At 35.7% G+C, this 17727-nt stretch overlaps 1 pseudogene; it reads right to left on the bottom strand.

Annotated features, from left to right (window-relative positions):
- Positions 1–14997: 14997 nt before the first annotated feature.
- On the bottom strand, positions 14998–15068 carry LOC128248188 (U6 spliceosomal RNA; annotated as a pseudogene).
- Positions 15069–17727: the final 2659 nt, after the last annotated feature.

Raw genomic sequence — 17727 nt, 5'->3', positions numbered from 1 at the left:
GAGAGAGAAAGAGAGAGAGAGAGAGAGAGAGAGAGAGAAAGAGAGAGAGAGAGAGAGAGAGAGAGAATGAAAGAGAGAGAGTGCGTGTGTATGTGGGCATGCGTGTGTGTGTGCGCGCGCGCGTGTAAAAAAAAAGAGATATTTGGACAGAAAGATAGGTAATTCGTTAGAACTTTTAGAATATTTCGGAGTAACTATGCTACAAAAATGAAGTCCGATGAAAAGATCGGAATGTTTATTTTCATCCAACTTCATTTTACAATACAACACCATGAGTATATGCTTTTTAAAGCTTAGTCCGACTACGAAAGGTAACGCTTGTGAGTGCATTCGAGGCAACAATGACTTGCTGGGACGCGATGCTCTTAGAAATATGACCCAAACCGAATGCATTTAACAATCTGGTCTCCGCTGAAGGTACTCATTTGCTTCAGATTAAATCTACTTCTCTCGGTATCTATAAAATAATTATTACTCAATCGATTGATTGAACCAGCTATATATGTCCTACCCATTGTTATTAGCGTAGATGAATACACTGAAATCATTCTTTGATCCAAAACTGCAGTTTGTTAAAGAGGATTTCAGAGGATTGAATCGATTCTAGTACATAATCTGATGAAATAAAGAAGTTGTATCACACGGGAATAAAACACGGAACAGAAAATATGAATAGCATCCAATAGTATAAATTATAACACGTTTTGTCTGCTCATTTACCGTATCCCCGCTCCTCACACACCTGAAAATAAAGTCATCAATATAGTTGTTTCTAATATTGTTCAAAGTCACACATTTTGGGCATAGAGAAGTCGGTTGCCCCGATTCGACTAACGGTAAGGTGAAAGACAAAGCCCACCACGATGGGACTTGATTCCACTATGTAAAGGTTCCCATCTAAATAGACCACCGCATTCCGTTCGACGCACTACAAAATCTGCTGACTCACCTCAATAGAAGTCAATAGATTAATCTACAAAAATAAAAAGAGTTTTATCCTAAGCACAAAAAAAAACCCAACCTGAATTTTATAAAATTTTTCTTCAAACCTCTGGTCTTCTGTCAATAGAATAAATCAATAATTCTAGTTTTTAACTAACTTAGTTCTTTTTGCTTATTACTTCAAAAACCTATTGCAGTGTTTCTTCAAAAATATATCGCAGAACAGATTTTAAACATAAACATGGCTTATCTAGATAAAATAAAATCGTACTATAACTCATGTTAATGTAAATAATAAATACATAAATATTTCACAAAGTCTATTATAGAACTAATTTCAAGTGAACTCCAAGAAAAAGTAAAAATGCTTAACATATTAAAATCTTTACGTAGTTAAACCTTAACATAACTGCAACCCATTTATCTTTTCTCTGCATATATTTTCTCTTTATTTTATATTCATATAATTTAAGTGTCTTCCTTATCCCTCAGTTTTAATTTCTCGCGTTTTAGACATACATACGTGCATATGTATTTATATGTATGTGTGTGTGTGTGTTTATATATATAAATCCTTCCTATGTGTATATATATATCTATATATATATGCATATGCATAGGAAGAATTCACAAGAAAACAAAAGACGAAGACAGGTGGTGTAGACAACAAACAGATGTATTAGTTTAACGCTCGCGAAGTGAAAAAGTCTTTAACGTTTCGAGTATGCGCATTGTTTGTTTATGATTACTACAAACTATAGTAGACTCGGTTGGACACTCTGTGAGAAAAAGAGTAACATGTCGCAATTCGCTCTGCCAGAAATTTGGAAACAACATGTTGTACTGCTTCGCATTCAAGACAGAAGCTCCAATACAAACATTTCAGACTGTTTGGGTATCAATCTAAGGACAGTGCAATCTGAGGACATGTACCGAGAGTGATAAAAATCAAACAACCATTCAACATCATGGAGTTTGGAGTAATCACTAGTGATGGCGACGTTATGCCTCTATTCATATTCTCACATAGCCTCAGACTCACCTCGGAGGCCTACATCAAGTGCCTGAAGGAGGTAGTGCTGCCATGGGTCAAGAAGGTGGCTGCCGGAAGACTCTATATTGGGCAACGGGACTCTGCACCATGCCACACAAGCAAGAGAACCCAGTCATGGCTGTCAGATAATTCCTGCGACCACATCACCCCTAACATCTGGCCATCTAACTCCCTAGACTACAACTCTTTTCATTATTATATGTGGGGTGTAGTTGAGCGATAGACCAGCATAACTCCTTATAACTATAGTAGACGATATTTGCCCAAGATGATATGTAGGACTGAACCTGGAACCATATGGTAGGAAAACAAGCTTCTTAAGCATACAGTTGCGCTTACATCTGTGAACCATGCCTACGTCTATAGCTATGCCTGTGACTTAAGAACAGAATACTGAAATAGTGTCTGAATATAGTGGTATCTACTCCATTCAAACCCCTTATGCTTTACAGGAAGTAATTAAAGAAATTGTAGTCCTTTGAACGCAAGAAATTACACTGTAATTGCTTCCTTGGTCTCAATCTCAAGCTGATTGCATTGCTGAAATAATCGAAGGAAATTTTTTGTTAGGGTGTTCAATTCAGGAAGCCCCGCTCACCGGAACTTGCCCATGACCGAATTGTAGTATCTATCTTTAACTCGTGATAGAGAGGAGAAAATCCTGACTCCTCAATTTGAAAAATAGATACACATGAATATTTTGATTCCGATGAATATTTCAATATCAGTCCTTCCATAACCTTTGATATTTTTGATCAATATTCATTCCATCTTCGCTCTACAGAGAAATATTTTAAGTTCTGTAAATTCTATGTAAAGCTTAGCTGGCTATAGAGTTATGATTTACGTACACATCTTACGCGAGTTTTATACTCATCGGCGACCATGAGGAGCTTGTTATACATACATTGAAGACAATCTTAAAGCTTCTGCAGTAAAGCTTAAATTTCGACTTCATAAAGAAAATTCTACAAATGCCGTCAAGACTGGTTGATTTTGAAATACATGTTTGCAGATAGTTTGAAGTCAAACACATATACTCCTATCTCATGTCTTACTTGTCGTGAAAGGGTTTGTTACTTCCAGTAAAATAGGATCGTAAGTCCTCGTAGTAGCTGACTTCCTTAAGTTGTGAGTAAATAAGATGAAAGCTTTCATACGTATACATCGTCATGTCCTGAAACTTACTCGCATTTGGAGACTGATTTTGACTCTGTATTCTCAAGTCTTGTGCATCAACAATTAATGAGCAGTTACGGTAAGATCTTCCACGTTGTCAAGACGAGAGAATTAAAGTATTTGCTGCCGTTTTCGCCGTTTTTAGTTGATGGTGTGGCTTTGCTGATCACTACTATCATACAGGGCAACAAGCCTCATGATTTGATGTATTTTGAAAGCTTCTAACATTGATATTAACACATGTACATTGAATGACCTTAAGGGCCTACCAAACCTAATGGTGGTAGGGCACGCATTTAAGTAAAGGTTTAGCACTGAAACACAAATATAATATATCTTATTCGATTAACAGCTGATGAGGGAATTCCTGGAGAATTGTTACTTTGTTAAATGTTTTTTTCGTTTTCTCGCTAATGGCTCTACCCATGAGCAGAATCTCATGTATTATATACAAATATGTATGTATATATGTATGTATATATGTAGGCATGCATTATGTATGTATGTCTGTATGTATGTATGTATGTATGCATGTATACATGTATGCATGTATACATGTATGTATGTATACATGTATGTATGTATTAATATATATGTATGTGTGTGTATGTGTGTATCTATCTTCTATCTATCTATACACACACATACACACGCAATACACACATATATATATTCGTATGTTTGTGTGCATATATGTATGCATGCATATATATGTGTGTGTGTATGTGTGTGTGTGTTTGTGCGCGCGCGCGTGTGTATGAGTATGTATGTACATACGTATGTATGTATTTTAGTATGCACCAATGAATGTATCTATGTATATATTCGAAAACATATCTACAGAAGATCTCAAAAGAAGTATTCAGCCACATTAAGAACTAATGTTTGATAGTTACACCACGATACTGTTTAAAAGATCTAAGGATAAGAGGTTACTTGTATGTTTTGGTAACAGTCTTGCGATTTCAAATACTACATGATTTCAGTGGCCAACTTTAAGATATTTTCAAGATTTATTTTCACGGGGCAGTATTTTTGTTTCACCACATGCGTTTAGGCTAATTATCGTCAGAGATTGAACGTTGTAAGACTACATAATAAATGGACGCGTATGTGTTCCACTCTGCAGGAAAGTACATTTAGTTAAAGGTAGCAGTGGGTAAGGTATTACTCTAGAGATAAATGGGAGTTATAGCCATATAAAAAAGAACATATTTGATATGATGCTGTTTAGCAAAAAGCTTCTTTGGAACTGACCTTCGAGGTAGATTTGAATCCTAGATAGGTATTTCCTATTTAAGCCACAAATTGATTGTTCGTTAAAGATATTGGTGCAGATGATATAAAACTTTTGGTATAAAACATCTCGTACGCTTTGATCCGAAATCTGTACATCGTAATGATAATCCGATATTTAGTTGGGTCTCAGATGTTTCCAAACTAAGATATTTCTTTTTATACTTTGATATTCACCAAACATTTCCAATCAATAACACGACGATGTCAGCATATCAGGCAAGATATTAAACATTAGCTGCTGTACATGGCTTTAGATGTTACTGAATTGCAGTTGATACATATAAAAGAATTTGAATTAGAAACAAGAAAACTGGAAATAAACGATGGCATGCTTAATAATTTCGGGGAAAATGATGGAATCGGTTATTTTAAAAAGCAATAATTTAGGAACCGGAAGTCAAAGATTTCTATCATCAAAGACTTCCATCGCATCACACGTATGGAGCAAGGAATGTAATTTAACGCTTGTATATATAATTTAGAGTTCAACCTTTCAATACATATGTATAATATATAAATTATTAAATTTATGGCATAACTTTTTTAATATTTTTAATCTTGTAAAAGTAACTCACGGAAATTATTACAAAAGCAGAGGTCATATAATTTTACAATGCTACATCACAATATATTATTCATAATGTAAAGTAACGTTGCCTCTACAAAGATATATACACAGGCATATACACAATCTCCCTCTCTCTCTCATACACACATACACACACACATGATGTGTGTGTGTGTCTATGCGTGTGTGTGTGTTTGTTGTATAGGTGGGTGTATGCGTACATCTGTATATTTATGTGTGCGTATAGAGAGAGATACAGAGTTCGAAAATTTTATTCTCCAAATAAACTACCGCATGAGAGAAAACAAATAAACTTTTGGTCATATCGTGACGAACAATGAAATATCATGAGCATTAGCAAAATCATTTCCTTTTAGTTAAACATTAATTTAATGACGGAGCAATTTCTGATATATACCTCAAGATAATGTGAAAATTTAAGAGTTCATATGCACTGGAGCTTGCGAGATTTGAAAAGTAGTTTCGATAAGTACATGTAACTTGACTACAGCACAGAAACTCTTTCACAAAATATAGGCAGTTTTGCAATGTTAAGTAAAACAATACCTTTCAAAATAGTCACAAGTGGATGCCGGATCTTAACTCCTGATAATATGATAATAACCAAACGCTCTTAGAAAATCTTAGTCATTGTTATAAATAAATTCCATGCATTTCTTGAAAGGAAATGGATGGTCTTAGTGAATGCAAATTACATAATTATTTCTGTCTGAACATGAAATATATATATTTCGGTATTCAATAGTTGAAATTGTACTGCTGAATATATTCTGTTCTTCATCATTTCTTTTAATATTGAAGACTTGGTTTCAATATGTTCGTTTTCGGTAATTCATCACGTTTTATCATTCGGTACTTTCCTCATGCCTAAATCGAAATGGCTTCGTTTATCGACATCTCTATATACTTAAACAAATTTCATTGCTCTTCATTAAATTTCCGATTCTTTATGGATTCTTCATGGAATATAAATTCGTGCTTCTTCATGAGACTACCTTAACTTTCTTCTAGATTATTATGGAGATACGTGTGAAGATTTAAACCTTCCTTTCATACATTCCAATTTCATTTGCATTTAATTATTTCAACAAAACGAACAGCACTAGAAAGAAAAGTTACTGATATGTTTTATTCACAGTTAAGGCTATTTCTTTAGTGAGTGGTATGGACGTCACACCTTCTAATTTCAAATCTAATAAATTCTAAACCTAAGGTTATAATGAAAGTGTTGGTCAGTACTTTGCATGGACACTCGAGCACAATAAGATTGTTATTCGCACAAGGAAGCCCCAGTGGGTCCGTGTCTGTATGGGTACATATATTCTATTTGTTATAAATTGTAGTTTATTAGCCTTGCTGCGGCTCTGAAAAGCAGCCATTACATAGTGATAGGTTATTGCTGAGATTTCCTCTCATAATTTTGATGACCAGTTAAAACTGATTTCTTAAATTCTAGAATGTTCTTAATAAATGCATGACTGTTACAATATCTCACGTCTCATAAATACGATAACATAAGTGAATGAAAGAAACATATATTATGAAAACATAATGAAGATATACAGCAATCATCTGCAACACAACAACCTAATCAAAATGGCTATAATATGTTCCAACTGGCAAGCAAACTATAAGGAAAACTAATAAAATGTTGCCATTATATATTCAATTTGACAATGAAACTAAGACACACTTACAATTACCCTCGAACCAATGCTATTCTCATATGTTCAAATAATTTGCGAAACTACTTCAGTTTTACAGCTATTATATAAACAATAGCTACAATGTCTATCAGGAAATGTGGTATTAAGATAGAATTCACTGGGGAACAAATATGTATTGAGAAAGAATCCATTAAGACTAAATTTCATTGAGACAGGATGGGATTAATGTTTCCGTCAGGCATCTATGATTAGAATGGCGATATTGACTACGACCAAGTTGATGAGTATGACAGCAACAATAACAATGACAAAGATAATAAAGATAAACCTGAAATAATTCGCAAGCCACTTTCTGTCATTTCCTCTATGTTTATCGTCATCATCGAAATGCAATGACATCATGACACTGAACGAAGAGAAAATAAAACATAACGCCGAACGAACTAGCTCTACATGCATATATTAACACATACACGCATATATATATATATATATATATATATATATATATATACATATACATACATACACACACATATATATATATACATATACATACACACACACACACATATATATATATATATATAAATACAAACATATATGTATACACACACATATATATATATATATACATACGTACATGCATACATATGTATATACGTACATATATATACATACACATATATATACATACACATACATACATACATACATACATACATACATACATACATACATACATACATACATACATAGATACATACATGCGTATGTGTGTATGTGTATGCCTACGAATGTATCTTTGTAAAGAAAGCTTTATATGTAAGTATTTCTACAGATACAACTCACATGAATAAAAACTGTGTCTCGTCAATTTTATCAGACGTCGAATTGTGAATGAATATAAGCTTCATTTTGTCAGTGATTAACTTTGTGTATGTATACTCACTCTCATGGAAATACAGATTGATGCATGCACAAATTCAGATATACAGGCATACACAAGCGTGCACACAAACCTACTTTATATTCCTATACGAGGATGCATGTCTATGTTATTATGTATGATTGTATATGTTATGTTTGCGTTCATAAGCATATTCTTGTAAATTTTTTATGTATGTGAATATAATACCCACAGTTAAATGAATGAAGATTGTATACTTCCGTTATTTTAGTCTTGATGAATTTGACACAACACAGTTGTATTCATGTGACTAACATCTACATTAATTTGTAGATTATCTCGCCCTTGTCTTCAGAGATGTAGAACTTGGAGGTTCATTTTGATGTCACAACCACAATTTTCGTTTTCATAAATAACACAATTAAGACTGACGCACATCTATTACAAGTAATGCGGCACAACGTCTCCACATCATTATCGAAGAATGGGAGCTTGTTGATATTAGCTAATGTACCTATTTAAAAAACTATTGAACATCTCCTGGGTTGGGAAAATAGTTAGATTGTAGGGTAAAATGATTGCCTTCTGATACTTAAATAGTATATTCCTGGATGTGATTTTAAGCTACATCTAGGTAGTAAGGCATTAGTTTTGGAGTTTCAGGATTTTGAGGAATGTAGAATCATTTCTCAGCCACAATTGTCCCCTCAGCTAATCTGACTCAATGTGATAGTAACTGTCAACATCTCAGCTATTGAGTAATTAACATGTCACGGAATTGCCTTTGGAAGTAAGTCATTCACAGGCACATCTACGGACCCATGCCAGAGAAGACCCTTCAGCATTTTAGCTCCTCATCTAAGAAAAGATAACCAAATGCAAATCCTGCATCCTGTTAACCACTGGACTCGTGGCACTTGCTGCACCAGAGTAATACAAATCTGAAGGACGAGAGAATGGGACTGACTTTGCACAATACATACATACTATAACAATAAAACCCGGGCGTCTTTTAGGCTAATTTATTGAGCTTTAAAAAGGGATAAAAGAATAACTCTGCTCAGAAAATGTGGAGGAAGATACCCTAAGGAAGATGTGTCCGGTTATACTTAACTAAGATATAGTATTCCTCGCAGCTTTATGGCTACTGCGAACGTATTCACTTGTCTTTCCTTAGCGGCGTACTCATGAGTGGAGAAGTAGTAAGTGCACTTGGAGCTAGGCATTTGCTGCTGGAAAAAGCCCCAAAATGAAGAGGCAGTAAAGTTACTATATCTGCAATAACATCGACTAATGATGCAACGGGCTAAACAAACAATATGAGATATACCTGCTCTTCCACTGCTCCTATAGTATTTGGAATGAGAAAGTACAAGGGTCACCATCACAGACATCCGTAGAGATATCGATCCCTGGATGGTGCTAGTATTTGTGGTGCAACCACAGTAAGGTTATAGGCAGCGATGTTACTTTTGGCGATATATAGTCACGTGGGCTATAGGCATGTTTGACTTTTGCTTTGCATTTGTACAAGTTGGCTCCAAGTGTCACCCAGAGACTTCAAGATAGAAATTCGTGATGGTGTTACGCCTAGGGTGCCATGTATTTGGTTTTGTATATAATGTTGTTCTAGAGAATGTTTAAGAGATCATAAGAAAATTATGTGTTTGTTTTAGAATTTGACATTACATAGAAAGTATTTTATGTAGGATGTGGGCAGTTCTCATGAGCACTATCTTTTGAATTTCTGCCATTTTGATGTTTCCTGGTATGTGAGTTAGGAAGGAATCAGCCCCTTTTGCTATCATTCGTAGGGCCACTATGACAATAGGTATTCTTTTACTCTTCAGTTAAGACGATTTTTTGCACGATGGTAACCCTGGTAACATTTTCAAATAGGTTTCAGAACCATTTTTTAACCATTCCTAGAGATCCTAGAATCACTGGTACGGTAGTCGCCTTGAGATACCACATTTTTCAATTTCTATTAGCAAGTCTTTATATTTACTGATCTTTTCAAATTCTTTCGCCGCTATATTATGATCTCAAGGAATACTCATGTCAATTAATAAACACATCTTCTTTGTCTGATCTTTTATAATGATATCCGGTTTATTAGCTTTTATAGTTTTGTCGGTATGTACGGAGAAGTCTCAGAGAATCGATACACTTTCTCTTCAGTCACAGCTTCAGGATGGTGTTTATATATATTTGTCGGGCTATTCTATTCCTGCTATGGACTTACCTTGCCTCTCTTTAGATAAATTACTTCGCACTTCTTGAGTTCAAATTCCATTCTAATATCAATACTAAAACAGAGGACCATGTTCACCACGGAACTCACTTGTGTCTCATCTTTGCCATACAGTTTCAAATCAATGAGGTGGTTAATTGTTTGAGATTTTTGCTTTAGCTGGTACCCCAAGTTTATTTTCCTGAGTACCGAAGTCAAGGGTATCATGCAGGGAACGAAAACCAACAGAGATAGACTGTCATTTAAATAATAAAAACTTTATTCACGGAAGTGTAAGACCACTTTTGGTCTGAGGTTAATCGTATTGAAGGACGTTTGATTCGTTCTTATGCACCACCTTTTAAAATGCTGCTGTAGTCGGGTGTTTCCATTCATAAATTCGTCTATAATTCGATCCCTAGTAATGTAGTGTATAAATTCAATCAGCCATATCACCACCTCTGAAAATGTACAGCAATTTTCCATCGTAAGAATTCATTAATTTATATGAATTTCCAAGTTCATGAGATTGTATTTTATATAATTGGGAAATTTAATTTCGTTAGATATTTGCAATTACACTATATAAGATGTAGCTTTATAAGCTCTTAATATTCGTTGCCTCACATTTCTATTTGTATGTGTTTGTAGAAATATAAATGTATACAGTATGTACGTTCGTATCAATACATACATACATATATACCTATATACATAAATGTATATACATATACATACATATATTCATACATACATATACTTGCATACATATATAAATATAAAGTCAAAGCTCCCGGCCTATTGATGTTGTAATATTAATTGCTTTCTACTGAATGTATTGTAATTACAATTCTCTCGGCAGAAAATGAAAATCACAGACACTTTGTGGTGAACTGATTTCCATTCTAAGAGCTTACTATCCAGGCATTGTAACTTTAAATGTTAGTTACGGTCAACTAGACGATTTAAAATGTATTCAGTAATAAAAGATAGTCTTGACATCACCACACTTCAATGGGGAATTGCTATATATTCGTTTAATCAAGTGAGGATATTTCGTGACAATACCGACATTAATATTTATAAAGAACGCTTCATATTTAGCTGTGGTTATTTACTTACGAATTATTTTCAAGCGCACTGGTTTCTAGTAGAACTGTTCTTAAGATCTACATGAAAACTATTCAAATACGTAGTACATTTTTCTCTATCTTTTCTTTTTTTTTGTAATCATATGCAAATATGAACAACATTAAATTTAATTGAGAACAAATAATATTTTCGCTGTTGTTTAACCCCATGTCAATCTTAAGAGAACCGGCTTATATCCGAAAGTTTTCCAATCATGTCCCTACATCATTATGGCAAAAGTCTTATATCTAGAACTAGATTATCCAAGAAAATAAAGATTCATTTGACGATGTTTTGGTGTCTATTTCTATCAGTCTGAGTCATCATGTTGACTAAGTTCAAAATGGTTCTGGCTATCGTCTGCCTGTTCACTTTTAGTGTATTATGTAACTTGCATTGCGTTATTCTGTTTGTCACACTTCCTTAAAGACAACGGCTTTCGAGGAGGATTTGGTTACCATTTCTAGCAGTCACCCTCAAAGATGCTCAAGTCACTGACCTACCGACGCGTTGACTCCTCTGCCTCCCTATTACTTCTACAATAATGCCATCTTTTTCTCAGACCTCTTGGAATCATACGACGCCGATCCCTATTTCCACATAGCGGGTGTACATGTTTGGGTTTATGAGGTTCTCTGCTAATTTCTTTTCGAGTTTCCAATCCCGCCATACCATAAATAAGTTAGCCACATCGCTAGCGATAGTGACACCGATGGCTGCACCGTCCTCTTGGGCGTATATCTTGTTATCAAACTTGAGTATATGGCCCTTGAGTGTGGTCTTGGTACTCGTACCCACCGCATGTACGACAAACTTTTTAACCTGATCATTTTTTTACGGGGGTCCGTAAGCTCTGGTCCACCCGTTCCATCTTCCTATAGAGGTCGTCTTGGCCATAGAAGTCATGGTAGGAGGAGGCCAAGTTCTTCTGTGTCATCACCACGAAACTCGATATCGCAATCGCTGATCCCCTCCACACATTTCTCCACATCTATATCAACATCAATGGATGTATATATGGACACTATGTCCATACTGCGTATTATGCATTCCGTTAGGTCGTAGGCATAGTTGCACTCATTTATTCTGCTGAGGAGTTCCTCTGTGCCGTCACACACATCTGGGGACATTTTTATCAGAGGGCGTATGATCCTTGAGAGGAAATAGGAGTTCCGGTAGTTGTGGGCAACATTGGCTCCGCAGACCGATCTCGTAGGTGGTCCTGTCACTGGGTCAGTGGTCATCTTATTGTCATTGTGCAGTCCATACAGTGCCGGGATATTTTTATTAGTGGCTTGAAAGTTGTTGGCCGTGCGCGTTTTTGTCCCTAGGATGTTTGACGACATCGTCATATGAGCATTGAGGATTTTCTCTCTCTCCCCTCATACTCCCGTATCGTTGTTTCCCACATATTGGTGATGTGGGGTTGTATGGCATGGGGTTGTATGTCCTGGGGTTGTATGGCCTGGGGTTGTATGGCCTGGGGTTGTATGGCCTGGGGTTGTATGCCCTCAACTAACATGCAGAGCCAGACTAGTACAGCAGTGAATGAATTAAACCGAGTGTTATCTGCCGAAGAATTTAAATATTCAACAGGGTAAAAAATATTAAATAAATAATGTATACTTGTGATTAGCATGCGTAATAAAAGTCAGAAGCCATAAATATTTTTATAATATAATTGTGTATAAGAATTTATACCCGGAGAGGAGACTACCATGTGGACTCCTTACATGCTAGAGAGGGCTCTCGAATACCAAACCACCAAACCAGGTTGCTTACCCATGAATTTCATTATTAATGATAAAATAAATGAATTTATCCCACCTTGTAGAGTGTGAGAACGTACCACCACACACACGCACACGAACCCCCACATATGTACAACGGGCTTCATTCAGTTTCTTTCAAGCAAAGCTACACGCACAGCTTTAGGTAGCTCGTGAACATAGTAGAAGACACTTTCCCAAGGTGCCAAGCAGTGGGACTGAACCCTAAACTACTTCTTGCTGCACACTTACGTCTGAACCTGTATGTGTATGTGTTTTTATACGTATCTGTGATCTAGTGCAGTTTCTATATTGTGTCTTAAGACAATATATAACTGCATCAGATTTGAGATACATACAGATGATATATTTGTAACTGACAAATGTTTTCTTTTCTTTCTATTCTTATCATTTAGTGAGCCCCAGTGCATATATCTAACAAAACTTTTTACGCGATTCTAAAGAGTATTAAATCCCATAACGATCTGCACATATATTTTAACATTTATATTTGCTGCGTGTACATTGTATGTAATTTGCATTTGCTTAGAAATTCTCACTTTTGAAAGGTTATTTAACTGTTCATAAGTGTAGATATATAGAATGAAATATGTTTCAAGAATTCTGGTAGAAGCATTAGATTTTCTGTATCAGTGTTGCATAAATTTCACATCTGTTTCGTAAATTTTGTAATTTCAATTCTTCTCTTATATAATTTATAAATATATGCATTCATCAAACCTTGGGAATAAAATCTTGATATTTGAATTCTACTTGAGTGCATGTTTTATTTATATTTTCCTGATTAGCATCTATAATCATCTATAATGCATTGCGAGTCTTTCAAAGTGGAAATAACAAAGGAATATCGATTTATAACTTTGGTAAAATGTTAACAATTTCTAGGAAGGAAAAGTCGATTGAATCAGGCACCATATTTGGCTGGTATTTATTTTATCGTTAGCAGATGAATGAACGGCAAAGTCTCTGAAGGATATTTCGCGTGCTTAAAAGTAATTTGCTTTCTAATATAGGAATAAATGTTCATATCTTCTAGAGCGAGATATTGGCGATTTGATCCACTACTGCATTTGGATAGAAGGAGTAAAAGTAAAAGACGCTTGTGGTGGTATTTGATTAGACAACATACAAGCACCAAGTGAAACCTCTTCTATCGTGATCTAGTAATGTTTTCTTCAAAAGACACAACGGAAATACTAAGAAAACGCCTAAAGATAGCTTGAAATCTTCTTGGATGGTTTTATGCGTATATCACTATCTTTCTCTTCGCACGAGTTCGCAGATTCTTCGCTCAAACCTGCTCCATTTCTGTGAAGAAAGAAATAGAGTGAGTGTCCTTCTCCATGTTTTTCAGAGCTAAGCATAGCAGCTTCTCCAAGAGAAATTCAGACATACCAGTGAACTAAAGTAGTGAATAACTGACACCGTAGTACATCTCCAGCGTTAGAAGCTGTGCAAAGGCAATAATAATAATAATAATAATAATAATAAATACATAACAAAAACACCAGGACTTACAAATATATATAACATACAGAAAATTGCACTACTGGGTACTGCACACATTCTACGCAAAACACTTTCAATACAGTAAACATAAGAGCACCACAGCAAACCACAGCACATACCCAAGGCGCACAGAGCTGCGCTCGGTAGTGAAGTGAAAGCACGTTATAAAAGTAAAACTACTGAATAATAATAATAATAATAAAGCAACTAATAAGCAAATCTGTGGTATTGATCATTATTATTCGTTTATTCTTTTATTCTTTTATTTGTTTCAGTCATTTGACTGCGGCCATGCTGGAGCACCACCTTTCGTCGAACAAATCTACCCCGGAACTTATTCTTCGTAAGCCTACCTAGTTATTCTATCGATGTCTTTTGCCGAACCACTAATTTACGGGGACGTAAACACATCAGCATCGGTTGTCAAGCGATGGTGGGGAATCGAACACAAACATACACACACACACACACACACACATATATATATATATATATATATATATATATATATATATGTGTGTGTGTATACGACAGGCTTCTTTCAGTTTCCGTCTATCAAATCCACTCACAACGCTTTGGTCGGCCCCGAGGCTATAGGAGAAGACACTTAACCAAGGTGCTACGCAGTGGGACTGATACCGGAACCATGTGTCTGGTAAGCAAGCTACTTACCACACAACCACTCTTGCGCCTAAACAATATGATATGCATCATGACTCTCCGTGTCATCCTCATGCAAGGATCATGCTAATCTTCTCAAAATAAACAGCGCATGAACTTGCAGGTGGGGCTCAGTTAAAATTTCTTCAAGTCGAGTGGCCCATCCTGGCTATATGTTTGTCTTTTGCTTTATATTTGTACAAGTTGACTTCAAGTCTCATCCAGAGATTTCAAGTGACAACAAGTTACAAGATCAAGTTGGTGTTATGACTAGGATACTAGGTGGTGAGATGTCAGAATCGTTAGTACACCGGGCAAAATGCTTAACGCTATTTCGTTCGTTTTATGATTAGAGGTCAAATTCTCCCGAGGTCTACTTTGCCTTTCATCGTTTCGGGGTCGATAAAATAAGTACCCCTTACGCACTGGGATCGATATAATCGACTAGCCCCTTCCCCAAAATTTCAGGCCTCATGCCTGTAGTTATTATTATCATTAATCTGATCGGTAGATTCCTGCAAGTTCCTACTACACCTGTCTATTCCTGAGATGGATGTGAATGTAGATATGTGTTCTTATATTTCTTGGCACACTACATTAATGCGTTCTGTTGTGGGTTTTCTTTATCGTGTTTCTTGTCATCATAGTGTTCGTTCTGTTCTGCATGGAGCAAGTAATGCAGGTTATTTTATTATTTTCATTCATTGTTATTATTATTCTTGTTATTATTGTTGTCGTCGTCGTTGTCGTCATCATCATCATCATCATCATTATCATCATCATCATCATCATCATCATCATCATCATCATCATCATCGTCGTCGTCGTCGTGTTTTGTCGTGCACAGAAATCTCTTGTGCTGGTCTCGAAGAAATTGGATTATTACCAACTTTTTTCTGGATGAAATTTTTTCTCCTTTTGGATTATTTTTCCAACAGAAGTCTTTGGAACATTTCGATGTACAATCTGTTTACCCTGGAAAGAAAATATTGTTTGTCCTTAGACATTTTCAGATCATATTTCGTAAACAAGTTTCTAAGAATTCGGAGAAAAACGTTGAAAATTATGATAAAAAATGTTTTTAAAAAAGTCAAACAAATAAGAATGACGATGACAATTGTATAAACAGACGTAGCTACAAGCACAAATATTAAGACTTTGATAAATGCACAGAAAAATGAGAATTCTTCCAGCGAATGTATTTGTAAACATTGACTTTCAGACTAAAACATGCACAAGTATTGCTAACGATAAATGTAACACAGAGACAATGCACAATGTCATTTCTGCTGGTGTGACGAGCGAGATACTAATATTAGTCATGAATCAACTCAATCCCAAAATGGAGGCCGTGAGATAGTTAACCTAAAGTTCTGTTTTCTTACTTTATGATTTCGTCGAAGTCAATGAGGAAAGAAATATAACTGTGTCTGTAGGGAAATAGTCGTGTCCAATATATGCTCAAAATAGGAAGTAAAAGAAGCTGTGGTCGGCAATATGGTGTACATATTTTATCGAAGCAAGACAACAGACTGGCAATAAGTTGGTGCCGTAATTCATGGAACGACGTTAGAGAATAATTGTACCATAAGATATTGCTAATGATGTCGACACTTAGATTATCGTATCCGTTGCCGCTCAATGGGACTCATTGATCAGCCCCGAAGTAATCTAGAATGAAACTTGTTCGTGTGAACTTTTCATGGAGACAGGGATCCTGAAGATCACCGAGATATCCCAGAGCTGTGTATTCTCCTGATTGTGGAAATGAAAGCATTGAGTTTAGTGATACAGGTAAGAAAATCCAGCAGATATTATACATTTGAGTGGTATAACTGTTTAAGATATTTCTAAGAGAAATAGAAATGCTTAGAAAGAAAGTAACCATCAACAGAGGCAAATATAAAAAGAAATGCGGTAACAAAAATTGTTGCCTCCTGAATACTACCAGTTCGATCATTATTAGAGTTTTGATGATGTTCAAAGGAATCGTTTCGTTCACAATGTCAGAAAATGGTGACGAGGATCTTCCTCCTCCATAGCAGTTGGAATCACTCCATTTTCTTGCAACAATGGGAAGCAGATAAAGGAAGGACAGGAGTGATAAGCAATCAGGAACAATGGGGAAGACAAAAAATAAAAATGCTCTCACTCACGCAAATTGTGAAATCATGTAAAAAATGAGCGATGTATTTCATGAAGAGCCCCTATCTGCGAGGAAGTCTACGCAGGGAACGAACCAGATATGAGTTGAGGATTCATTCACTAGAACAAAGTTCGAGAAGAGGTTTGAGAGAGAGAGAGAGAGAGAGAGAGAGAGAGAGAGAGAGAGAGAGAGAGAGAGAGAGAGAATATGAGTGAAAGGGAAGGTGATTTCTACTTACAATAGATTAGAGAAATATTCAACAGAGTAAACTTTTGCTGTACTTGACGCCAACAGCAGTATTCGAAGGAGTAATAATAACAGCAGCGGTAATAGAGATGATGGTGGTTATATAAGTAGTAGTTGTAGTATTAGTTGTATTATTAGTAGTAGTAAAAGGAGGAGGAGAGACTGGATGTGGATACTACACGTACCACGGTAATGAGTACTGTAATGTACAAAGAAATCTCCTTAGGAATGAGACATTCAAAATAATATATCAATTCAGAAGTTGTAAATTGCGTTGAATGTCTGTCTGTCCCTGTGTACACACACCCAAACACACACACAGACACACACACAGACACACGCACAGACACACACACACACACACACACACAC

This window comes from Octopus bimaculoides, chromosome 6, assembly GCF_001194135.2.
Source record: "Octopus bimaculoides isolate UCB-OBI-ISO-001 chromosome 6, ASM119413v2, whole genome shotgun sequence".
Lineage (NCBI taxonomy): Eukaryota > Metazoa > Mollusca > Cephalopoda > Octopoda > Octopodidae > Octopus > Octopus bimaculoides.
Note: the sequence above shows the minus strand (reverse complement) of the source record. Positions and strands in the feature narration are given on the sequence as shown.